This window comes from Grammomys surdaster, unplaced genomic scaffold (assembly GCF_004785775.1).
Source record: "Grammomys surdaster isolate TR1022 unplaced genomic scaffold, NIH_TR_1.0 61, whole genome shotgun sequence".
Taxonomy (NCBI): Eukaryota; Metazoa; Chordata; class Mammalia; order Rodentia; family Muridae; genus Grammomys; species Grammomys surdaster.
The window spans coordinates 6966917-6994387 of record NW_021604563.1 but is presented as its reverse complement, the minus strand read 5'-3'; the positions used below and the strand labels follow the sequence as shown (position 1 = coordinate 6994387).

The following is a 27471-nucleotide window of genomic DNA, read 5'->3' as shown; positions in this document are numbered from 1 at the left end:
GAAATACTTTTATTAACTTTGTCTTCTATTGCATGACTTGAAAAGATAAGATATTGACACAATGATCATAAAAAAGAAAAAAAATTATTAGATGAAATTAGAAAATGTGTACCGAAATTTATATAGTGCTTATGCTTATGAAATGAAACCGTACAATAACATTTTGGCCTAATCACAAAACAAATATTTAAATGTATTTATTCACCAAAAATGTATAAAATGTTTCTGCCAAAAATAAGCCTAGGAAATCAATAATCAGCACAAATAAATTGAAATAATTATTACCTCAGAGACAATACCTCATCTGTTGGACCTTCCAAGGAGAGTAAGTTGATATCACAATTTCTTTATTTTATTTTTCCTAAGTACAAAAATGCATTTAAATTTATTTTTACCTTGTAAAGTAATGATAAACAAGTTTTCTTATCTTTCTTTCTTTTTTTTTTACACTGAATGGAAATGCATAATCATGTAAGAAATTTTTTAAAGAAATAAAATTTCTTATAAAAATTTCCACAAGAAAAGAAATCATATCATTTTTAGAGGTATGTCTTTACTTTGTATTTAAATGTTGATAAAAATTATATGATAATATATAGTCTACAAAATGATACAAGAGGAATCTAAACAATAGATTTATTTTTCTATTTGTGGGAAGGAAGTGGGATGTATATGGAAATATCTGTATTCATATAGAATATATCTTAGTCATTGTGCTATTTCTGTGAAATGACCACAGCAACTCTTAGAAAAGAAAACTTTTAATTAGGGCTTACTTACAGTTTTAAAGGTTTGGTCCATTGTCATCATGATGGGGAGCGTGGAGGCATGCACAGAAATATAGAGCTGGAAAAATAGCTGACAGTTCTATATCTAAATCTGAAGATATCAAGAAGAGAGAAAGCACTGGGCATACCTTGGACTTTTGAATAGTCAAAGTCCATCTTGTTGACATACTTCCTCCATGAAGGCCACACCTACTTCAACAAGGGCATACTTCCTAATCTCTCTCAAATAGTGTCACTCCTTCAAAACCTTGCATACAAATCTATGAGCCAATGTGTGCCATTCTTATTTAAACCATTAGAAAATACCTTCAGATTTTTTCTCTCATGTACTGTCTATTCTCTTTGTAACAGATACTCTTACTGGGGCATTGTCAAATAGGTTGGGTTCACTGGATATGGAGCCACCAGTCTTTACACAATACATTTATAAATTAACATTATGTGCCAGGCAGTGGTGGCGCATGCCTTTAATCCCAGCACTTGGAAGGCAGAGGCAGGTGGATTTCTAAGTTTGAGGCCAGCCTGGTCTACAGAGTGAGTTCCAGGACAGCCGGGACTACACAAAAAACCCTGTCTAAAAAAAACCAAAGAAAACAAAAAAAAAAAAAAAAGAAAGAAAGAAAAAAGGAAAAAAGAAAAAAGAAAAGAAAATGAACATTATGAATACTATTTTGTGGCTGAGATTCAAAAGGACACAAAGACAACAAGAATAATGAGCTTGAAAATAAAATGCTCATTTAAAATAAAATCTATGCCTTTTTTCCTAGGTAGTTTAATATCCACTTTACATATGCTAGAAATATCTGAAAGAAAGGAAACCTCAATTGAGAAAATGTTTCCATAAGTTCCATCTTTAAGGTGTTTTTTTTTTTTTTAAGCAATTAAGAGAGAGTGACCCAGGCATAGTGGTATCATTCCTGGACTGAGAGTTCCGGATTCTAAAGAAAGCAGACTGAGCAAAGCCATAGTAGGAATCTGATAAATCATATCCCTCCATGGCTTCTTCATCAGTGGCTGCTGATAAAATGTGCTGTGGAAATAAAAGTCAACTAATCACATTCCTCCCAACTTTTCTTTGGTCATGATATTTCCCTTGCAGCAATGTAAACCATAAAAAAGATGTTTTGTAGATTTTCACTGCTACGTTTAACTTTATATGATGTATTTTCTCTTTAAAATTAATATACTTGGAGTAATATCATTCTATATCAATATTACGGACTGAAACTATACATATACATCAAGAAAAACTGCACAGTAATGGAAACTTAACTGTTAGCTTGCAGGCTAACAGGAGGCTGTCCCCAGGAACGAGGTACCTCTAGTACCTATTTTGATTTTACTACTGAGGAAGATTGAATCATTCTACTTTGGGTCCCTCTTGTTATTTTATTTGATTGGTTCTGTTGATTATAGCATGGTTATCTTGTACATTGAGGCTAATATGCCCTTATATGTGAGTGCATACCTTGCCTGTCCTTTTGGGTCTGGGTTACGTACCTTATGATGATATTTCCTAGTTCCATCCACTTGCCAGTGAAATTCATGAACGTCCTTGTTATTAATATCTGAGTAGTATTCCATTATGTAAATAAATCATAATTTCTTTATGCATTCTTCAGTTGAGGACATCTAGGTTGTTTCCAATTTCTGGTTATTATATATAAAGCTGCTATGAACATAGTGGAGCATGAGTCCTTGTATGATGGTAAAACATCTTTTGGATATATGTCTAGAAGTGATACAGATAAGTCTTCTCAATCTTTTGAGAAACTGCCAAATTGATTTCCAGAGGACTTGTACAAGTTTGTATTCACACCATCAGTGGAGGAGTGTCCCCTATGCTCCACAACCTCCTCAGCATGTGTTGTCCTTTGAGGTTCTGATCTTAGCCATTCTGAAAAGTGTAAGGTAGAATCTCAGAGTCATTTTGATGTGCATCTTTTCATGAATAAGGATGTTGAATATTTCTTTAGGGCATTTCTTGGCCATTTGAGATTCCTCCTTTGAGAATATTTTGTTTAGCTCTCTACCTCATTTTTAATTGGATTATTTGAATTGTTCATGTCTAACTTATTGTATTCTTTATATATTTTAGATATTAGTCATCAGATGTAGGACTAGTGAAGCTTTTTGTTCCAACTGTAGGCTGTTGTTTAATCCCAATGGCAATGTCATTTGAAATTTAGAAGCCTTTCGTGGGGTCCCCTTTATTAATTCTCTGATAAGTTATTAGTCTAACTCTGGTAAAGCCTTCCATTCAATGATCTACTATCATAGTAGCAAGTTCAAGATTTTAAATTTCCTCTTTTTTTTTAAATATAAACTTGAAGGTGTTTTTTATTATGCTAAACTTGTATACATCCAATCTTCTGGATAGAGAGAAGTGCTGGGTCAGATATGGCCTTCATAGTGACAGAATGACATGGTTCCTGGCCCCTGGGACATTGTTAGTGTGCCTGGGCCTCCAGGAGTGCCGATGGCTGTTTGTAGGCATAAGGCTTGTTTGTATAATAATGAATATGGTTTATGTTCCTCCTTCAAGGAAAGTCCTCCCTGTTAACATGTATAACTTCAAGATAATCAAAGACAGCTTAAGTCTGGAAGGTAAAGATCTGACTAATACCTCAACAAAATAAAAAACACCTAGGAACTTCAGGACAGGCCTTAAGGTTATGGAAAAAAACTCTGAAAACATGGATTCAAAAATATAATTTCTGAAGTATGCAAATTACATTGATGTAGTATGAATTATGAGGGGCTTCAGGAATCTAAAGGACCAAAAGAAACTGTGCTCTGAACTAACTTGTCACATACTAAGGAAGGAGATAAAGTGATTCAGGGAGTGGTGATCAGACCCAGCTAGGGGTTTTTGTTTATGCTTATAGAGGGAGACAGATTCCAGAATTCATTTTTAGCCTAGGATATAGCAAGTTTAGGTTCAGGTGTGGTAGAAATTGTAATGTCAGGATGGGTTGAGAGTTTATCTTCTATGCTTAACAGATACAGAGGGATCTCTGAATTCTTTTGCAATGTTCAAAGATGTGTGCTTGCACTCTCATAAAAAATAAGGGGATGGGATCACCCTCAGGAGGATGATTCACAGGATAATCAAAATGAAACATGTTGAAAATGACTGAATTGATATGTAAAATAAAAGATTAGGCTTATGATCTGCAAGAGTTGAGCAATCAGAGAATTTTTTTATAACAGCAAGAGAGAATTGCTTGGAGAGCTGTAACAAGCAAAAGAGAGAGCTGTCTGAAGATCTACAGAAAAAGCAGAACAGAGAAAACACAAATTGGAAAGCTGTCTCAAACAGAATATAGTCCACCTGCTTGGGCTCACTATTGGTGCTTAGTAGTTTGTTTTCACTGCTCCCAGAAACTCTTTTTCTCAGAACCCCTCTCCAAGTCAAATCTGGTTCTTGGCATGAAAGAAGCCCCTATTTGAAGATCTGTATTCATACTGAAAATCAAGATTCTTATAAGCTTCAGAAAGCTCACTTGGATCCATTTCTCTTGGTTCAATGGATTCCAGATAAATATCCTAGTCTATCTTCAGCCTGTTTTTCACTTACTGCCTATTACAGAGGTTGAAATTCCTCCCCTGTTCCCTGGTTTGGGGAATTCCTGTCCCTGAACTACCAAGGTCATGAGCCTGATTGTTTCAAATTTCTACCTAAAAGGGGGAAATCTCACACACACACACACACACACACACCTACACACACACACACACACACACACACACACACACACACATATATATATGTGCATGTATGCATAACAGAGTGGCTACCCACAGGTGCTCTGGTCTATTATCACAGACTGTTTCAACTGAGTGAATTTTTCTAGGCACAGATAGTCCAATAGATCCTTGACAGGAGTGAAACAACCAACAAACAGATCTCCCAAGTTTCTTATAGCCAGCATCCCAATTTTTTTAAGATCTCCAAAGACAACCTGGAACCTAGTCAGAAGCAAGTAGTGTAAAGAATATAGTGCACTTATTCCTGCCCCACCGTCAACTCTTCCCAGTTCCTCATTTTTAATTAAACAAAAGGAGAGGATGCTAGCTTACAGGCAATTCTGGTAGGCTCCTCCCAGGAACCTAGCAATAGCTGACATCATCACTTGCCTCCTTTACTTGTCACCAGCAGGTACTAGAGGTGTATTAATTGGCTTCTGGCCACCACAGGTCTCTCTTTCTGATCCTACATGTGCTTGGCTGTTTCCCTTTCTCCTCCTTTCTGTCCTCTGTATCCCCTTTACCCTCATGACTCTGTTCCTGTTTGTATGCCTCTATAACTTTTACAGGCCCTCACTCTTCTCCCTTCCCTAAAATGAAGCACCTATGTACCAGATCTGTTTCATGGTGTTATTTTGCAGGGGGAGACATTGGCATGGGCCAATCAAGCACCTTCTTGAAGCATTATATTCCATAACACTGAAGAACATCCTACAGGTGTTATGTGTGTCACTGAGAAAATCAAGAAGGAAAATGTAAAATTTCCAGAATGAGAATTAAAGCATATGAAAATCTATGGGACACAATGAAGGCAATCTTAAGAGAAAGGTTATAGCACTATGAATCTAAATTATAAAAAATGAGGATTCTCTGATAAGAAATATAATGCACTTGTAGTGGTGTAAAATACTATGACAAAAAGCAGTGAAGGAAAACATCAGAACTGCAGTGCTGGTCAATTATATTGTATCCATATTGAGGAAGCAGAGAACAGCATGTTGGACCAAGCTATTCAACATTAGATTCTGAACCCTGGTGAGATTTATTTCAACAGTTCTTCTCCTACTAAAGATTTCACAACTTCCTCAAAGAGTGTTGACAGTAGAGTGCCAAACAATTAGACATATGGGATATGCTAGAAATTTTATAAACAAAACACAGACATGTCTACTAGGTGTAAGTCCAATAAAGTATTTGTAGTCAAAATGTACAATGAATTTAAAATAGTAACTCCACAAAAATCAACATTGATTTTCAAAATTGTGCTAGACACCAAAATAAAGGGTTTTCAGGAAAATATAAAGACAATTTGATAGAGATCACTTTAAAAGATGTTGATGCTTAACCATCAGAAAAAATGTATTTTAAATCTACTTTATATGAGATCATAGTCAGAGGGGCCTAGAGACCCCTACCATTTCCTTTGGTTGTTTACCTAGAACTAAGGAAGAAGATTCTTGCCTGATGTTTACATTTCAAAGAGATAGTGCTATGGAGCCTACTGGACAGAAAGTATAAACAGTTCTTAAAGTGGTGCTATGAATTCTGTGAACTATAAAACCAATTTCTTCCTGATTGCATTAGAGGTATATTCCAAAGGAAGGAATCTTTCCATAATAAATTAATGAAAGAAAAACAAAATAAAATCTCAAAAACTGAGAAAGCAGTACACTTTAGGAGGAACTTAGTACACCCCCTAAAGTAAATTAAATTATCACAAAACTGTTTTCTAAATATCTTTGCTTAAACCAATAGTCACAGACTAATTTCAGCTTTAATAAAGGAAGCAATCTTTTGCAGTGAATGCAAGAGAATGTTAATATCTGTGATTGCAATAGATGCAACAAATAAATATGTTTGAGTTTGGTCCTAACCAGGACATTTATAGCACCTTCTTAACATTCAGGAAAAGCAGGAAAAGAGACCACAGAAAGAGTATAAAAGCTGAAAGCTAAGGAGAAATGCTGTGAGATGTCATCTTCTAACCATAAAACAACCACAGCAATCATGAACTCACAGGAGCTATGCCTACTGACACTGAGCCTATACAAGATTTGCTGACCCAACAATTCTCAACAGATGGCAAAGGGGCTCACAAAGACCAACCACTTACTAATAAGCTATTTACACTAACAGGTTCTGAGAAAGAAGTAAGTATTTTATCCTATTGTGTATCAGCTGGTGAATCAATCAATATCTAATGGGTAGTTATAAATCCATACTTATTCAGAAACGAATAATCATGTTCAACTATGTTTAACTATGAGACAAAAAATCATGAAAATGGGGAAGGGATTTCTTGGTTTGGCACAAGGAAACTGGAAAATGGGAGGGAAATAAGAGAAATTATAGAGAAAGTAACCATAATATATTATGTACATATATAAAACTGTTAATGGACAAAATATATTAATAAAAATATTAAAAAATAAAATCAATTTAACAATCATAAATTATCAAAAATTCTTCATGTATAAATATAAATTGAATGGAAAATGAATGTTGAAGTATAAGAGGATATTTTTGACAATAGAAGTGACTGGATGACTCAACAGAAGTAAGGAAATATTTTACTTAACAACTAAGGACTGGTTTGAAATTTTCTATATAAAATTGGAATTTTGATTCAAGTAACATGTATTTACTGAGCTAGATTATGTAACATGATCTGTCAATTAAATCTTAGTGACACACATTCATCATGCAAGATAGAAATGGAAGAGCTGAGAAATACACTAACATGACGGACTTTTTTTTTTTTTTTTTGGCTGGTGAGATAGCCGTGAGTGCTGGGAACTGAACTCTTTTATTTTTGGTTGTGAGCCTAGCCTTTAAGGGCTGATCCATCTCTCCAGCCCATACATTTTCAAATACAAGATAAAATATTGTATCTTAGTACCTTAATTCAGTCCATGAAATATTTAAATAAAATATTTATTATAGTATTAACAGCTAAAATTTATTAAAGACACACCATTTTTACTTATTTGTTTAGGGCTTTGTTACTAAGTTCTATCTTGTTCAAATTCATCACAAATTCAAAGGGTTGATATTGTACATTATATTTAGTATGAACATGCCATTTATTTATGTTACTATTTCATATTTGCATGGGCAGTTTTCCATTGAATTATATTTTTAACTCTATAATGTGAAGGATAATCTTAGTATAATTTCTCATATTTCAGCTTAATCCATTGATGTAGAAAGAGAATAAATTGATTTTATAAAAGTATGCTATTAGAGATTTTTAGAAACATATTTAGAAATAAAGTGGTTTAAATTTTAAGCAAAAGGCATTCCAGTAGTTTTATTATGGAAAATTTAGTTTGGGTTCTTAGTCTCATTAATAAAGAAAATTTAAAGTATACCCAGATGTTGGGCGATGAGCTATGAGAGACAGCCAGGCACATAGTCGAATGAGCTCTGAACACCAGAGACCCCCTGGAATGGAAGGTGTTCAGCTCTTCCAGGTCCTCTGGCTCTTTCGGATTCAGCCACCCACAGCCCCTCCCACAGAGGGGCCTATGGCCATTGGTCACTTAGGAGTAGCACCCCCATATGCAGATGAGGCATCCCCAAATTCTCAGACCAAGCCAATAGGGGTTACCTGCTGCCAGACCTTAACCCACCCCAAACTGTATATATTGGCCCAACTCAGAAGTAAAAACATGTGAGATTCATAATGTTGTCTGTTGTCTGAGAGCTTCTATCATGGATCCTCCCCTCTTCGCTGGCCAGCCTTTCCCTCACTGGGACACTTCAAAGAGCTGTAACACTTTTCAAAGAGCTGTAACACTTTTCCCCTCTCCAACATGGAGGAGACACGGTCAGTGGCAGAGGCAGCAGTGGACTGTTCCTGTCTGCACTCCATCCCTCCTGGACCACTCATGGGGAGAGGCAGTGGCTGTTCACACCCTGTCCTCAGCCAAGCCGGAGATCCTCGTGGGACCCCATCGGGAGCTGGTCCCACACCCAGAAGGACTCTCAAGGTCACATGAATTAGAGTTTGAAAGAAAATGTTCAGGAAACCTGAAAATCTTGGCAACTGCCAGACATAAAGATGGAGAAAAACATGCTGCCTTTCAAGTTAACCATGGAGAGTAGAGAAACACTGAAAAAGTTCAGAGTGTTAGGAAAAACAAGATTAGTGCTGAGCTAAAAATCCAAGTTCATAGAGTACACAATGTCAGGCTTTTATATCCAAGAGCAAAGATGTGTTAAGATTTTATTGCAAGCTAGCAGAGCTCAATAAAATGTTAACTTATCCCAAAAATTCCAATAGGGACATATGATAAAAGAAATAGCTTATTAAAATAGAAAAAGCACGCCCAAGAATGGAAATGGCCTAGTTAGCTGGGGAAGGGGCTGGAAAAAACATTTTGCCCTGCTGTGTATAGCTATTTATAGTACCTTTGTAGTCTATCCATCTCTCATTTATATTTCACAGGCAGTTGTTATTGTTTGTTTGTTTGTTACGGATTTCTTTGAGCAGGTGTTGTTTTGTTTCTATGCAAGTTCGGCTCCTTAGATCCTATAGTAGTAAGTCGAGGTAAGGAAAGGCTTTTAATCTTTGTCTGCATACTGGCTTCTTCTATACATTACTCAGTATGTTTAAACTCATAGTTGCTGTTCTCTTGTCCCATTTCTCAGTTAGAACTGTGGTCTCAAATATGTCTTAGAGGATAAGAATAATGATCACCTAGTCTTCTGTAAAAATTTTATGCTGATTACAAGCATAGTTACTGCCTAAAAGGGACCACAATAATTTTCCTATTTTATATATTGTTTGGCAACAAGCCTTTAGATTTATACTAGTAGGATTTAGCTAACTTTCCGTACTACATTCTAAATCTTATCCTTACCACCCTTCATTAAGGAAGTCTCTCTTGACAGCAAATCTAAAGCATCACAGAAAAACACAACTAGACACAATTTACAGATCAAGAGATTGTGGAAACCCTAGCCCAAATGGATACATTTACTTCAGAGTTAACAGAATATCAGGGAAGTGTGAATGGAGAGATTCTAAAACTCAACATACCAGGAAGTCTGCCATGAAACAGTTTCTTTTAGGAAAATGGTGGTAGTATTTTCTTTTCATCGTGCCTAGGTATTACAAACCCAAGACTCTGGCTAGGTTTTCCATACTGGGTTTAAATTCCCTTTTGTTGAATAGGCCTTAAGTTATGTTTGACAAATGTTGGCTACCACTGATGAATTAGTACTACTATTTGTACCTTTATAGCTTTCTTAGAACACTGGAAATTATTGTGGTTCCTAGGTATTGCCACTAGGTAGGGCTATTTAATCACTTCCCTCACTTGGTAGATTGCATAGTATTTTCTTGAACCATGAAAGACAGAAGAGAGACTTTTAGGTCACATATAACTCAAATCATCAGTCTAGTGTTCTAATAATACAGTGTATCCCAGAAATATGGACCTATCCTTAATGACAGAGAGGCAAATAAGGGCTATATATTGTTTGGTGAGCCACTAAAGTAATCCTTCAATAATCCAAAAATTGGTTTATCATGTCTGGTACTTGAGTTTTTGTTATTTTGTTTCTTGTAGGAAACATTGTCAACCCAAGTGACTTGAATTCTTCTATGCTATAAATATATGTATATGTCTCCATATATGCTTATACGTGTATCATTTTAGGTAAGGTGAATAATGTGATTCACTGAGGATTTATATAAAAATCTTGCTGTTATTTGTCGATTATTCTCTTATTTTTATATTGACCTTCCTCCTTCCACCTAATTGGAGTACCCTCACCATTATTTTGTTTCCCATTTATCACCTGTATCCTGCTATTACCTAATGTATCCACGCACTATCTGTGTTCCCTTTAAAACTTACTAGTTTCTGTCATTATTTCATGTTGTATGTGAGGATTTGGAGGTAGAGACCACATATGAGAGAAAACATGTGACATTTTTATTTTTGGTCCTAGTTTATCTCACTCAATATAATCTTCCCTAGGTCCACACATTTACTGTCATGGGTCCTTTACAGCTAAATTACCTTAATCTTGTATATATGTGCCACATTTTCATTATCATTTATCAGTTGAAGGACATTTTGTTTGTTTGCATTTCCTGGCTATTCTGATTATGTTTAATAAGAGTCATCTAGAGAAAATTTCTATGGATCCTATTAAAGATGTTCCTTCCTATTTCTACATATTATAGAGTACTGTCCATATTTTTCTTTTAAATGCTGTAGTGTTTCTCGATTCAAATGAGGTCCTTGATTTACCTAGATGTATATTTTGTGCAAGGTTTCATGGGAGGCATTTTGATTTTCTAGTGCTTACTTTCTTCTTTTCTTTCTTTCTTTCTTTCTTTCTTTCTTTCTTTCTTTCTCTCTTTTTTAAAATCTCTATCTTCACAGCATTTAGGGGTCCATTGCAGTAGTCATTTATCTTCTTGGCTAGATTTATTTCAAAAGTTCATGATCTTTGATGTTACTAGAAATGGAATTGTTGTTATGATTATTCAGTATTTTTGTCTTCTTACTGTTGGTATAGAGAAAAGCTATTCATTTTTGTAAGGGATTTTTTAAATTTATTTTTGGTTTTGCTTTTTACTTTTTTTTGAGACAGGATCTTTCTGTGTCACAATGGGTCACTTCAAACAAAATATGTAGGCCAGAATAAATATTGGGGTCAATTTTTAGTTATTAAGTAATAGTTCATCAAGAATTGTTGCTCTTACTGTTGTAACATTACCTAGTTTGTGTGATAGAAAAAACTGAGTTTATATTACAAGTTTAGGAGTGATCTTTCTATTTCTATTTCTTTAAAAGTTTAAGAAATATTGTTTGTAGTTCTTTGAAAGTCTGGTTCAAATCGTCTGTGTGAATCACCTCGACCTATATCATTGTTAGTCATAGCTTTTTATTACACTTTCAACTTCATCCTTTGTTATGGGTCTGTTTTGGTTGTTCTATTCTTGGTTTAAATGGTAGTTTTGATCTAAGAAATTCATACACATACACACACACACACACACATTTCGTTTAGTGTAATACCAGGCATTAAGTATCTTTTTTCTGTATTTCTTTGATAACTGTTGTATTGTTAATCATTTTCTAGTTTTTTTTTTCATTTATTAACTGACTCAAATCTTTTCCTTTTGGTTAGTTAGGCTAAGAGTCTGTTAACCTTGGGTATCTTATTTAAGAACCTACTCTTTTATTTGTTGATTCTTTTTATTGCTATTTTCTATTTCATCCATTTCTGTAATGCTTTTTAAAATTTTATTGCTATTGATAGGGTTTTGATTTATTTTATTCTTGATTTTTTGAAACCTTGAACTCTAATATTAAGTAAATTATTTCTGCTATTTTTGATTTTTTTTAAAGTATAGCTACTTAGAGATATAACTATCTCTTGTAAGACTATTAAATTTGTCCCAGATATCTTGTTGTGTTATGATTTCAATTTCATTTAGTTTCAGGACATTTCTGGACATTTCTTTCTTGATTTCTTCTTTGAAAAGACTTATCAGTTAATAAGTTGTTTAATCTCAGAGTTTTTACTAGAAATTTGCTTCCTATCAATTTTAGGTTTTATTTTATAATGATCAGATAGGATACATGGGATTATTTCATTATTTCTGTATTTGTCAAAGTTTGGTTTGTGTTCCTCATGTGATTTATTTTTATTTTTATTTTACAGAATTTTCCATGTGTTGCTGAGTATTATGTGTATTCTTTGCCATCTAGATAGAATATTTTGGAGATCTATTGTGTCATTGTGATATAAGATTTCATTTAATCTGCTATTTCTTTATTTCTTAGACTTGATGGGCTATTTAAGCCAGTATGTAGCACTCCTGCATGTTCTCTTCAGCAGCTCAAGGCTGATAGCTCCTGGCCTGATAGAGTTACAGTCCTGAATCCTTTAATGATGAACTATGATATGGAAGGGTAAGCTATAGGCTATATTAATGTTTTTCTCTACAACTTACTTTTGGTCTTGGTGTTTCATTTTAGCAATAATAGCCTTAACAAAAACACGAAGTCATCTATTCTCATTGGGTTTGTATTAATTTGTGTCTTTAATATTATTAGTACGCTTTGTAAATGAAATTGGGTACCCAAGAGTTTGCTGCATATATATTAAGTGTTGTGATAATTTCCTAATTGATTAGAATGAAATGTTCCTCTTTGGCTCTTTGGATAGACTCTGGTTTAAAGTCTATTTTGTTAGATATTATTAGGGTAGCAATATCTGCTCTCTTTTTGATTCTATTTGATTGAACAGTTGAGACCATTAGTATTTAAAGATCATGGAAGTTTTTATATGGGTTGCAGAAGATTTGTGTGTGTGTGTGTGTGTGTGTGTGGTTACATGTACTTTGTGTTTCTGTAATTTTACTCTTTTCTTATATTCTCTCGTTTACTCTTATTCATCTATTCAGTCCTAAGTATTGTGTTCAGTATTTTCTGTAGGACTGCTTAACTGGACAAGAACTCTGTCAGGCTGTTTGTATCATAAAAGATTTTCTTCCTCCATCAGCAATTGTAGTTTTGTTGCATTGACATCGTTGTCTTTAAAACTTGGAATCTAGTATTACAGGCTTTCATTATTTTCACAGATAACTTACATGTTGTTTTGATGGGTTTTCCTTTATAAATGATATTTTTCTTTCTTTTACAGCTTTCAATATTTTTCTTTGCTCTGTATAATTAGGCTTTTTAGTTTCTTTTTTATGTGGGATATAATTTAGTTAAAAAAAAAAAAAAAAAAAAAACACTAAACTTCAATGTCCTCAAGCAGAATTTTCTCCCATACAGTCTTTCACTCAACCCTGGTCAGGAAGTCAAGCTAGCTGCAAAATCCCCCATGTGCAGTGGAATAGCTCATTTTTAATTATTTCATTTTTAGAAATTATAATTTCATCACTTCCCTTTTCCCCTTTAATAATCCAAACTGCTCTATATTATGTTCTTTGCTTTTTTTCAAATTTATTATTTCTATTGTCATTGTTGTTATATAATATGATGTTATTGTGGATAAGTTTCCCACAATTGACAATTTGTTATTGAACAACCAGTTGACATGCTCTTCCTTAGGGAAGAATAATTTTCTTGGTGTCAAGTCTTTCTTATCTGGTGCTTTCTATTTAGGGTTCTTTATTTTTTATCTTTGTTCATTTACCTCTGTACATCTTTTCTTAGTTTGGGGAAGTTTTCCTACATGATCTTGTTAAATTCCTAACCTACACCAGTGACCTTGGATTCTTTTACTCCTTCTATTCCTATAAGATTTTCTACTTAGATGATGTCACATATTTCTTGTAAGTTCCTATCCTGTACATTAAAAGTACTTTCATTTTATTTTCTTAATTGCTTATTTTCTTGAGATTTATCTTCATGTGCTGATATTCTCTCTGTTTTTGAATAATGCTAATTGTAAACATTTCCACTGAGTTGGGATCTTGAGATTTTCAATTTCAACTTTACTTCAGCTTGTGTTCCTGTCAATGTTTCTATGTCTTCACTGATTTTTTTTTTTAAATCCTGAATTATCTTAACTATTTTATTCAGGTAAGTGTGTTTTTGGTCAATACTCAGCTGTTTATTTTTATTCTCCTGGAGTTGAATGAAGCATCTGTGTCTTCTTTAAATTCTTTCATTCTTTGATAAAGTTTATTATCCTCCTTTTAAACTGTCCTAGTGATTCATAAAGTAGCTCTTATTATCTAATGCTTCTATTGGATTAGTGGGTTTGATGTGAGAAATGAATGTTTATGCATTCTCGTCACTTTCATTTTTGTGATATGATCTGGGAATGGGGATATCTTAGGTTGTGAATTGGGTGTGATAGACTAGCCTTCTTTAAACTGGGCCAGTACAGCACCTGGTCTGCACTAGGCACCACAAAGCTTGTAGTTGATCAGCATAATTGGACCAGGGAAAGGTGATATTGAAACTGCATATAGAACTAGAATAGGAGGTACACAAATGAAAGTTCACAGCCATGTGCTAGAAAAACTATTCTCCTGGGTTTCTCTGCAGATGGTAGAGTCTTGGGTGAATGAAAAAAATAAAAGTGACTTATTGTAAAATGTGGTTTGCACCCAGAGGAGACTTGTCTGTCAGTCTTTGGAACTAGGATGGTGACTTTACAGACGGCAGATATATATGGGAAGGGGAACAATGAGGAATCTACATACCCAGTTTGCTGGAGCACAAAGAGGATTCATGAACACAGGATTGAATGTAGGGTTGTGATGTTTCCATATAATCTCCTTCATAGTTTTGAGACTGATCTCAGCAGTGGCTGCCAGAAAATGTGTTCACTGTTGTTTCTTCTTCAAAAGAATTTCTCCAAAGTCTTTTTGTGATTGCTACATGTTATTTTGAGATACTGGGGTTTCCTATTTTGAATTCTTGGTGTCATTAATCAAAGAATTTCTATAATAACTCAGGCAGAAACTCTACAAATTTAAAAAATAGACAACATTACAGGCAAAGAAAAACAGTTGCTGGAGAAAGGCTATGAAGTAAGAAACATATATCTTTTAATACGGATGTCTTAAGAGGGCAGATGATTATATATAGAAAGACTTTGTTAAGAAAAACACTTTAAATGTGAAAGTGAGCTCATGAGCTGAGGCAAAAGCTCAGGAGTCATCTTGCCACAGGTGGTTTTACCACTTTATAGGACATTTTCCTCTCCAACTTCTTGCGCTCTAGTTAGTACAGAAACCCCAGGGAAGGAACAGCTCTCAGGCTTCCTCTGAAAATTGATTCCATTACAGTGTTAATATTGTAGCTTTAGTGAAATCTTTAAATTTTCCTGTCACAGCACTAGACATGTGCTCTGATGAAAAATATTTAAGGATTAATAGTTTACACAGAACTTCTAAAAATTAAGCTCTGTATGGGACATTGCTGAAAAAAAAAGATCATTACAATTATAATGAAAGAGAGAAGAGAAAAATTCCCAATAAATGTGAAAACTGAGTAACAGCAATGATAGACACTTTACACAATCAAGAATAGTTGTAAAATCTTGTGAAAATGCAAAGGGCGAAAGAATATGTTACATGCAATGTTGATTAATTATTCTTATCTTGATTTTAATCAGTATGTAAGAAGGATAATAGGAAAACTGAATTTCTAGGATGATCTGGACTTAGTGAAAATTCCAACCACGATTATCTTATATTCCCTTAATGGACTTGAATAAGATATTAAGTTCATACAATGAAGCAATACATAACCAGAATATCATAGAACATGGACCATACCATAGATTTGCAAAACATATGTTTGTATATATTTATTAACTTTAAAAAGAACAAACTCCCATATTTTCTATAACAGGGTGTCTCATCCAAGTGAAAACTTCCCTTGCTAAACATCTCATTAAGCATATTTTAAAACTCAATAATTAGACTGTGTAATGTTGGTACTATGTGGAGAAAAGCTATCTACTGAATCCTTTTCTTTGCATCTGAGAAAAAATAAACCACCATATTCAGCTTAAAAGAAACATGTTCAGAATTGAAGACATAAGGCAAACACTTACATCATGAGACTTAATTGTAGAAATAAATTAATATAGGGAGTCTTTATAAATAAAAGGATTCATGCAGCTTGTACAGATCACAGCAGCCCAAGATGGTTCCACGAGGGGAAGTTTATTAAGAGAGTGGGGGGGGGAGAGAGAAGAGCAGAGAAGTGGAGGATAGAGGCCGGCCATGACCACGTGGAGAGAGGGGGAAGAAAAGGGGGGAGGGGAGACAACCTGCAGGTCCACGGGGATGAGGAGCAAGAGAGAGAGGAGAGGCCAAGCAGCCCCTTTTATAGTGGGCAGGGTTACCTGCCTGTTGCCAGGTAACTCTGGGGCAGAGCATACCTGGCTGTTGCCAGGTGACTGTGGAGGTGGAGTTTAAAAGATTGCTAACACAAAGACCATAGAAAATGGGGAAAACAGAATAAGATAAGGAATACCCACAATACAACTAACAGACCATGTGAAGCTCAAGAAGAAGCAAGACCAAAGTCTGGATGCTTCAGTCCTACTTAGAAGTGGGAACAAAATAATCACAGGAGGTATACTGAATGAGGAGAGGGAGGGAAAAGGGGAGGACAGGATCAGATGTGGGAGGAGCAAGGAGACAGGGGAGAAAAACAGAGGGTCAGGAAATTGAATGGAGGTGTGTCACAGTGGGGAATGGGAAACTAAGATAGACACTACAAAGTCCCAGATGCTAGGGAAGCAAGAGTTTCCCAGGATCCAAAGGGGAAGCTGTTAGTCAAAATACCTAACAAAGGTGAGACAGAACCTGTAAAGACCATATCAATTTGTTAGGCACCACCCTCCTTGAGGGATGGAAATTGGGCCCACACACTTATCTTAAAATTTTCAACTCAGAAATGTTCCTGTCTATAGGAAATTCAGGAAAAAAAGAGTAGAACAGAGACTGAAAGAAATGCCATCCAGAGACTACCTGACCTGGAGATTTATCCCATATACAGCTAGGGATCCATCCCATCTGGAGACACTAAACCCAGACAATATTGCTGATGCCAACAAGGACTTGCTGACAATATCCTGGTATAGCTGTCTTCTGAAAGGTTCTGTCAGCTCCTGATCAGTACAGATGCTCAAAGTCAACCATCAGAGGAGTATACATAGAAGGACTCATGACTTCAGCTGCATATGTAGCAGAGGATTGCCTTTTCTGGCAAAAATGGGAGGTGAGGCCCTTGGTCCTGTGGAGGCTTGATGCCCCAGTGTAGGGCAGTATGGCTGGAGTGGATGAGTGGATGCGGGAGCACTCTCATACAGGCAGAGGGAGAAGGGTTTGTGATAAGGTGTTTTCAGAGGGGAAACTGGGAAGGAGAAACAACAATTGAGATGAAAATAAGTAAAATAACTAATAAACAAGATATCAGGAAAATCTAACATGGTGCTGAACTTTTGTCTATCTAAACACGAATGCCACTATTTTATATTTTGAGAGGTTGTAAATTCACAATGAAAAGGTAAAGCACAATAGCTACAGGTTTCATGCCAGAATGGCCATTGACTGTCATAGTAAACATAAGTACAAGGAGAAAACAATGCAATTATATAAATCTTTAAAATTCATTTTCATTAGGGAACTGTTGTGTTTATATAAAGATGAAGAGAGGATAAATAAGAGGGTGTCTCTGAGGGCCCATGCTGAGTCATCCCTTCCCCCTGGGGGCATGCAGAGGGGAGTTGAGAGGTTTGTAGAGGCAGAGAAATACAGAGAGAGAGAGAGACAGAGACAGAGACAGACAGAGAGACACAGAGAGAGACAGAGAGAGAAAAGTAGAGGGTAGCCATGAACATGGAGAGAGAAAGGGAGGAAGGGAATGGGGAGAGAAGGGGGAAATGTCTAGGGGACACAGTGGAAGAGGGACGGCAAGAGCAAGAGAGAGCAGTGGAAGGGGCAAGGAACCCCTTTTATAATGAATCAGGCATACCTGGCCATTGCCAGGTAACTGTGGGGTTGAGCTTAGACAAAATACTAACAGGGACCAAAATTAAAATTGTGGAGGGAACAATACTAGAATGACAATCGTTTAAGTGCCACTACTGAAAAGAGAGGATTAGACAGGCATTGCTTGCTAGAAAGCAAGGTACACTGCCTGTGGACCTTCCCCACTCTTTCTCACACCAGATCCAATTTTCAGGGAAGCCATTAGAACACTGCTGCAGCATCTACTTCCAATTGTGTATGCCTCCTGTGAATCCTACATATCATCCCCCTTACTGCCTCATCACTTAATCCCAGCCCCCAACCAGGACAAACACCTCCTGCTCAATCATGAACAGTGTTTGTCTGCTGTCTTTGCCTCTTTTGGATCTCTGATGCCATTTGCCAGGAACTCTTGTTCCCTCAGCTTCCAACATATCAGCTGAGAAGGCAAGTAAAATAGGAAACATTCAGCTAACACTCTAAAAATCCAGAGAAGAAAAAGAATAAAGAAACAAAACTCCCACTCAACCAGGACAAACCCAGAAATCAGTAGCTAGACCTGTAATTAGTCCTAACTTAGATGCCTACAGAAGCATAAGGACAGTATTTCACTATCAGAATCCAGCTATCCTTTTGTAGCAGGTCCTAAATATTCAATCATACATGAAGCACAAGAATAATCCGTTAAAACACCATGTATGAATAACGTAAAGGTCTTTAAAGAAGAAATGAATGAATCCCTTAAAAAACTTCAGGAAAACAAAAACAAACAATTGGTGGAAATAAATAAACTCCTCAAAGAAAGCCAGGAAAACACAAACAATTGAAGAAAATGAATAAATCTCTTAAAACAAGCCAACAAAACACAAGCAATTAAAGGAAACTTTATAAATGCAAACAGGAGATATAAAGGAAAAGAATATCATCAGAACACAAGAGATAGAAGACAGAATGTCAGGTATTGAAGATACCATAAAAGAAACTGGTACTTTCTTGGGGTTTCTATTACACTGAATAAATATCAAGATCAGCAACTCTAAAAAAAGACAACATTGAATTGGACCTGATTTACAACTTGAGATTTAGTCCATTATCAACATAGTGAAAAGCATGGTAGTATGCAGGCAGACATGGTGGAAGATCAGTAACTGAGGGTTGTACATCTGGATCTGCATACAGCAGTAGGAGGACTGTGAGCCACTGGGTCTGGCTTGAGCTTCTGTAACCTTACAACATACCAATAGTGACTCACTTCTTCCAATAAGGCACACCTATTTGTCAGCATCTGCTCAGATGGGCATGGCCTCTTGGGGCGGTAGAACTTAGGGCTTTTGACTAGGCTTACGCAACAATGCCATGGGGCAAGTGTCAGGATTTAGGAAAGTGCTAAGATACCACTCTGGGTGAATAAATGCAGTCTGAGATGACAGAAAGCCACAGCTGGTGAGGGAAACCAGGGTCATAGGATTCTCAGACTCTTGGATATCCAGTTACCACTGGGAGTCTCAGAAGAGTGAAGAATGGAGTCGGAGGCCCTTGGGCTGAGGATAACATGTAGCCAGGGGTCAGGGGAAAGAGGATCTCCGGCATGTCTCAGCAGTGATTGTCATTATCTTGGTAGAGACAGGCTTGGTGGCTGCTGTGGGTGGAAGCCCAGAAAGGCCTTCAATAGTACAATTAAGTTGTGGCTACATAGTTGAATGTCTTAGACATGGTGCCCCATGGTGGATCTTGATGAATGAGACAGTTCATGGTTCTAAGGTTTATTGGTTGTTCATGGTGGAAAATGTATGCATAATGTACCATAACCACTTCTCAAGACAGTCTCAGATTAAATACTTTCACAGGCAGGAATGTCTGGGAAAGAAGCTTTATTGGCTAAGCCTTCCAGGCCTCTAGGTACCACATCAGCATGGAAAATTCTGTTTTGTGCCTATGTGACTATAGGAAACTTTTCTTTATGTGAGGACTGTGGCATGTGTTCCAGGCCAGGAATCTGGCAGGGGGAAAAGAGTAACCTAAGTCTCAGGTTGGTACCAACTAAGTTTCTGGTTCTCAACTTGCTCTATGCTACCAAACTTCCTGGCATGTTTTTACATCCCACACATACCTACTGTTGTGTTTTAACAAAAAAAGAAAGGCAGGATATGTTTCGGTAGAGCCAGGTATGTTGAGGAAAGAGAGGTGCCTCTCAGCAGGCCTATGCTGAGGCATACCTCTCCTTGTGGTACCAACCATAGGAAGGATGTAATATGGAGTAGTTTATTTATTTAGGACATGAGAATGGGAGTTCGGAAAGGAGTAAAAACAAGGTGTGTGTGTGGGGACGAAGAGGCCATCCAGGAGGACTTGGAGAGAGATGGGGTTGGGGTAGTAGGAAAATGGGTCAGAGAGGGAAGGAGCAGAGAGAGTAAGAGAGAGAGGAGGTGGCAAAGAGCCTCTTTTATAGTAAGCCAGGCTTACCTGGCTAATGTCAGGTGACTGTGGGGTAGAGCCTAGAAGGAATACTAACACCCATTTCTATAGTAACACTCAGTATGAGCATAAGAGGGGAGTTTTCGTTCAAAACTTAACATTTCACTCCCTGGCACCCACAGGCTTATACCTATCATAATGCAGAAATGCATTAAACTTCAAAAGTTCTATAATTTGTAACGATCTAAAATCTGCTTTAATGTCCAAAGTTTAATGTCTCTCCTGAGACTCACAGAAATCTATTAACTGTAATCCTTGAAAAATAATAATGTACATACTTCCAACATGCAATTCCAATATATATATATATATATATATATATACATATATATATATATATATTACTGATTCAAAACATAGGAACAAAATATTGTGTGGGAATACTGGACCAAAGCAAGACTGAAAACCAGCAGTGCAAACTCCAAACTCTGTACCTCCATATCCGATGTCAAAGTGGTCTTCAGATTCATATCCGATGTCAAAGTGGTCTTCAGATTTCCAACTCCTTTCAGCTTTGTTGATTTTGGCATAATTCTTTCTCTTGGGCTGTTAGCAGCTCTCCCAGGCAAGTATCTCATGATTAATATTTTGTGGTCTCCAAGGCCCTCCAGGCATCAACCTAACAACTTCACTCAATGGCCTCTCTGGCCTTCTTGTAGGAACAGCTCTGACTTAAAACCAGCACATCTCCATAAACCTGGACAGAGATTTTCATTGTCAGAAGCCAGGTCCTGAACTCTAGTTCTTACTTGGAGGTAGCTGAGGGGAAATAGATTAAAGGGAGGGGGTGGCAAGACTTGGTCTTGTGAGAGACTAAAGTCACTTAAAAAATAAGAGAATTTATTGCTCTTGACTTTAAGTTACTTTGGCAAACCTTGGGTACTGGCTCCAAACCCAGTCCCACAATACCCAGAGGAAGTTCAACTCCCAGGTGCTCTAGAAGGCCCAGGATCACAGGATCAAAGGAACAGAGGATCACAGAGGAAGATTGACTCCCAGAAGATTGGACAAACCCAGGAACACTGGAGCTCTGACACACTCAAGATTACAGCTGACACCACAACATATTTTCCAAAACCCAGTGTAACTGGGACCTCCACAGAAATAAGGGAAACACATACCCTCACCTAGACAGAGGTACCAGTTCCTTCCAGCTTGCATCTGTGACCAGATCAAAGTCATGGTTCTGGCTCCCCACCAAAAGAAAGCTTGACTCACTAGAGCTCTGACACACAAAGATCTCAGGGACACAGGATCATAGAATAACAGGATCACAGAGACTGCTGTACTCTGAGTTCTGACACAACCAGGATGAGAGAAGGAACAGGTTCCAGTCAGAGACAGTAAGGACAGGTATGACTAGAGATAATCAGATGGCAAAAGGTAAGTACAAGAACATAACTAACAGAAACAAAGGCTACTTGGGATCATTAGTAACCATTGCTCCCACTACAGCAAAGACTGGACAATTCATCACAACCAACAAGCAAGATTCAGATTTAAAATCACTTCTCATGATGATAATAGAGGACATTAAGGACACAACTAACACCCTTATAGAATTACAGGAGATTATAGGTGAACAGGTAGAAGCCCTTAAAGAGGAAACACATAAATCCTTTAAAGAAACAGAGGAAAGCACAAAGAGGTGAAAGAATTGAACAAAACCATCCAGGATATAAAAATTGACATAGAAACAGCAAAGAAATCACAAAGAGACAACCCTGGAGATAGAAAATTTAGGAAAGAGACCAAGAGTCATAGATGCAAGCAGCAACAACAGAATACAAGAGACAGAAGAAAGAATCTCAAGTGCAAAAGATACCATGGAAAACATTGAAAAAACTGTCAAACAAAATACAAAATGCAAAAAGCTTCTATCCAAAATCATCCTGGAAATTCAGGACACAATGAGAAGACCAATACTAAGAGTGATAGGTATAGAAGAGAGCAAAGATTTCCAACTTAAAAAGCCAGTAAATATCTTCAACACAATTATAGAAGAAAACATCCCTAGCCTAAAGTAAGAGATGGTCATGAACATATAAGAAGCCTACAGAACTCCAAATAAACTAGATCAGAAAAGAAATTTCTTCCATACAATAATAGTCAAAAATAAAATGCAAAAAACAAAGAAATAATATTAAAAACAGTAAGGGGAAAAGTCAAGTAACATACAAAGGCAGACTTATCAGAATTACATGAGACTTTTCATCAGAGACACTAAAAGCCAGAATATCCTAGGAAGATATCACATAGAACTTAAGAGAACACAAATGCCAGTCCAAGGTACTATATCCAGCAAAAATCTCAATTCCTTTAGATGGAGAAACTAAAATATTCAATGAGAGAAACAAACAAATTTACACAATATCTTTCCACAAATTCAGCAGAACAAAAAAATAATACATGGAAAACTCCAACACAAGGAGGGAAACTATACCCTAGAAAAAGCAACAAAGTAATCTTTCAACAAACTCATAAAAAGATAGACACACAAACATAATTCCACCTCTAACAACAAAAATCACAGGAAGCAACAATCACTTTTCCTTAATATCTCAACATCAATGGACTCAATTCCCCAATAAAAGTCATAGACTAACAGACTGGATACATAAACAGGACCAAGAATTTTGCTGCATACAGGAAATGCACCTCATTAACAAAGATAGACACTATTTCAGAACAAAAGGCTGTAAAAAATTTTTTTCAAGCAAATGGTCCCAAGAAGGAATCTGGAGCAGCCATTCTAATATTGAATAAAATTGACTTTCAACAAAAAGCTATCCAAAAAGATAAGGAAGGACACTTCATACTCATCAAAGGAAAAATCTACCAAGATGAACTTTGAATTCTGAACATATATGCTACAAATGCAAGGGCACCCACATTCATAAAAGAAACTTTACTAAAGGTCAAAGCATACATTGAACTTCACACAATAATAGAGGGAGATTTAAACACCCCACGCTTAGCAATTGACAGATCATGGAAACAGAAACTGAACAGAGACACAATGAAAATAAGAGAAGTTATGAACCAAATGGATTTTAAAGTTATCTATAGAACATTTCACCATAAATAATAATATACCTTCTTCTCAGCACCTCATGGTACCTTCTCCAAAACTGTAATCAGTCACAAAACATGCCTTAAAAGATAATAGAAGATTGAAATAATTCCATGTATTCTATCAGATCATCATGGACTAAAGCTTGTCTTAAATTACAGCAAAAACAATGGGAAATCTACATACACATAGAAGCTGAACAATGTTCTACTCAATGGTAACTTGGGCAAGGAAGAAATAAAGAAAGTAATTATAGACGATTTAGAATTTAATGAAAATTAAGGTGCATCATAAAAAAACATATGGGACTCAATGAAAGAAATGATAAGGGGAAAACTCATAAATATGAGTGTCTCAAAAACAAAGAACCAACCAACCAAACAAAAAAAAACTGGAGAGAACATACACAAAACAGCTATACAGCACACCTAAAAGCTCTTGAACAGAAAGAAGCAAATACACCCAAGAGGAGTAAAACACAGGAAATAATCAAAAACATCACTGAAATCAACCAAGTAGAAACAAAAAGATCTATACAAAGAATCAACAAAACCAGGAGCTTGTTCTTTGAGAAAATCAGCAAGATAGATAAACCCTTAGCCAGAATAACCACAAGGTACAGAGATAGTATCCAAATTAACAAAATCATAACTAAAAAGGGAGACATAACAACAGAAAAGAAGGAAATTTAAAAAAAATTAATTGTACTACAAAATCCTATACTCAACAAAACTGGAAAATCTGGATTAAAATGGACAATTGTCTATACAGATACCAGGTACCAAAGTTAAATCAGGATCAGATAAACCACCTAAATACTCCCATAACCCCTAAAGAAATAGAAGCAGCTATTAAAAGTCTCCCAAACAAGAAAAGCTCAGGACGAGATAGTTTTATTACAGAATTCTTCCAGACATTCAAAGAAGACATAATACTAATACTCTTCAAACTATTCCGCAAGATAGAAACAGAAGGAACACTACTAAGTTTGCTCTATGAAGCCACAATTATGCTTATACTGAAACCACACTAAGACTCAACAAAGAAAGAGAACATCAGATCATTTTCCTTTATGAATGTCAATGCAAAAATATTCAATAAAATTCTCACTAACTGAACATTCCAAAACAATTATCCCTGATGATCAACTAGACTTCATCCCAGGGATGCAGGGATGGTTCAATATATGGAGATCCATCAATGTAATCCAGTATATAACAAACACAAAGAAAAAAAATCTGTGTGATTATTTCATTAGATGCTGAGAAAGCATTTGACCACATTCAACACCCCTTCATAGTAAAAGTCTTGGAAAGATCAGGAATTCAAGGCCCATATCTAAAAAAAGCAATATACAGCAAACAAATAGCTAACATCAAAGTAAATGGAGAGAAACTTCCAGCAATCTCACTAAAATCAGGTACTAGACAAGGCTGCTCAGGGTTTATTTGTCTCATTGGAAGCTAGAGAAAGTTGCTTACAGAAAGAGAGAAAAATTATACTTCAAAAGAAGATTCTAATCTTGATTTCTAAGGAAAAGTAAAAGGAGGAAAGCTATCAGACTGTATGCTCTCTTAATTTCTAATTTTTTCTCTTAATTTATAATTTACACTATGCTAGTCTCCTTCTCTTTCCTCCTCCTAATCTTGCTTTTTCTTTCTTCTCCCAATCTTGCTCTCTCCTTCAAACACTTTTTCCAACTCCTTTTGCTGTAAGGTCATCTTTCCTATTTTTTTGGTACCTTTTCTAAGGGAATAATATACATGCTTTTTCCAAATATCTTTTTACAAAAGTTCATTAAAATTTCAAACATAAATTTGAGTCATAAATTAAATAAAATATTTACAACAGAGATGTTTACATGTGTTTCTATTAAGAATAGTTCTCTAACTAGACACTTATTTTCTGTCACTAGCTCCATAGGTTCATTGAAATTTAAAAACCATAGTTTTGTGACTAATTATCATTAAAATTTTGTATAGATTAACTCAATTAATATTTTCTCTTCTATACTTGTACCTAAAATAAACTGTTAGTTCTCATTTACAACCTTTGGTTAATTATTTTACTACCTCTTGGTATGTGTTTGAAGTTGTAAATTGTAGGAAGAGCTAAGGTGGAAAGTGTAAGGAGAGGAGAAGGACGAGTAAGGAAGAGAGGAGGAGAGGAAGAGGAGGAGCTGAGAGAGGAATGAGAGAGAGGGTGGGAGTACATGGAGGTGGATGTTCATGTGTCTGTAGTAGTCAAAGATAGTTGGTATATCTAGGTTGGGTACTGGGTTACACTTCTGATTTTATGGACATCTTGTTACTGATCATTACCAAATACATAAGCTTTTGGATAATTTAAACATTAGAGTCTCACTTCCCTACTGAGCCCACGTGGATGGTGGGATGGTCTGGGCATTGCCCAGCCTTGCAGAGACAGTATGGAAGATTGGCAGAGCCATCTTCCATGCTGACATCTTGTGGGGGGGCAGGGCCAGTGTTTCTGACTGGCCTTTTCTAGCTGAGGTGCGCACGTGGTCTCCAGCTGAGAAACATGGCAGCTGAGCTAGGCAGAGCCACCATAGCTTAGATAGTCAGCTTAGTCCATGGCTGATTTTAAATAATTACTTCAACAGTAAATGTCTACATTGTGTCTCAGTGATGAAAACTAGCAGAGTTCTAACTGCATTTTTTGTATGAGAGAGAACTTTAATAGTAGTCATATTATAAAGGGCTTAATATTTACTAGTATAATTTTAGAAATTCTTATAGGACCATGATAAAGAATTAGGAAGTCATCTATTTTTCTGTACAGTATCACTACAAGACAGTACATCTCTGTTGATCTGCAGAAATCTACCCAATAAGGTGGGCTAATACCTACTGATTTTTGTATATGTTTAATAATGAGAGCAAAGGCATATAAATAGCAGGAAACTTTCCTAAAGAGTAGTCCTTTGTTGGTTTGCCTGAAAAGGGATCCTCCATCATGATTTACAGTCCACAGTAAAACTATGGAGGGAAGATCACCTGCTAGCCTTTAGACTTTATTAGATGACTCCTAGCATTCCACAACCCTGTTCTTCTATTCCTGACTCTAAAAAGTGAATCAAATGGACAAAGTTGCCAAATTTTGCTGTTTTCTGGGAAAGGAAAATAAATGCCCATCTCATTCAGTTACATATTTAACAGCTTCCTGTTTTTCATGGTTTCCTCCAGTGCCTAAGCCTCACTGTCCTAGAACTCACTCTCTAAATCAGACTTAGCTTTAGCTCAGAGATCTACCAGCTGTTCCTGGAGTGCTGACATTAAAGGTGTGTACAAGCATGCCTGGCTACAATTTTTCTTTAATTCCTTTTCAATGTTTTTAAATTTCTTTTCATAAGTTGGAAGCTTAGATTAGTGTAGTCTTCCTCTAAGGTTAGCATAGTATTCTCTTTATTCCACCTACCATCAGGCTTTTTTGAAATATACTTACAATTCGTAGTGTTCCTTTTCTCCTACAATGGTGCATTTTATATTGTCCTTGCTCAGATTGCTCTTTTATATTATAGATCTGCTATTGGTTACTCATATATCACAGTAAATAATAGTTTGTTTGGAAATATCTTCTGCCAAATCTATTGATCTATAACACTTCAATTTAGCCTCAGGCAGATTTTTAGACAAGTGCAGAAAGCAACTTCATTCTTCACCAAAATATCACAAAAAAGATTTTAAGGAGACATATTAATATTCTTTGAAACATCTTAAGCCAGAATCTCACAGTTCAAGTCACCCTCAGCACCACTGTCTTACATATTCCATGAGGATGGCTCACTAAGATCAACATAAAATGGTTAATCAGTCCAAAGTCCCAAAGTTGTCTCATGTTCCTCCAAACAAAAGTATGGTCTGGCCTATCACAACACCCCAATA

At 36.1% G+C, this 27471-nt stretch overlaps 1 pseudogene; it reads right to left on the bottom strand.

Annotated features, from left to right (window-relative positions):
- Positions 1-18323: 18323 nt before the first annotated feature.
- The window catches only part of LOC114625473, a 41615-nt pseudogene continuing 32467 nt past the window's right edge, over positions 18324-27471 (bottom strand).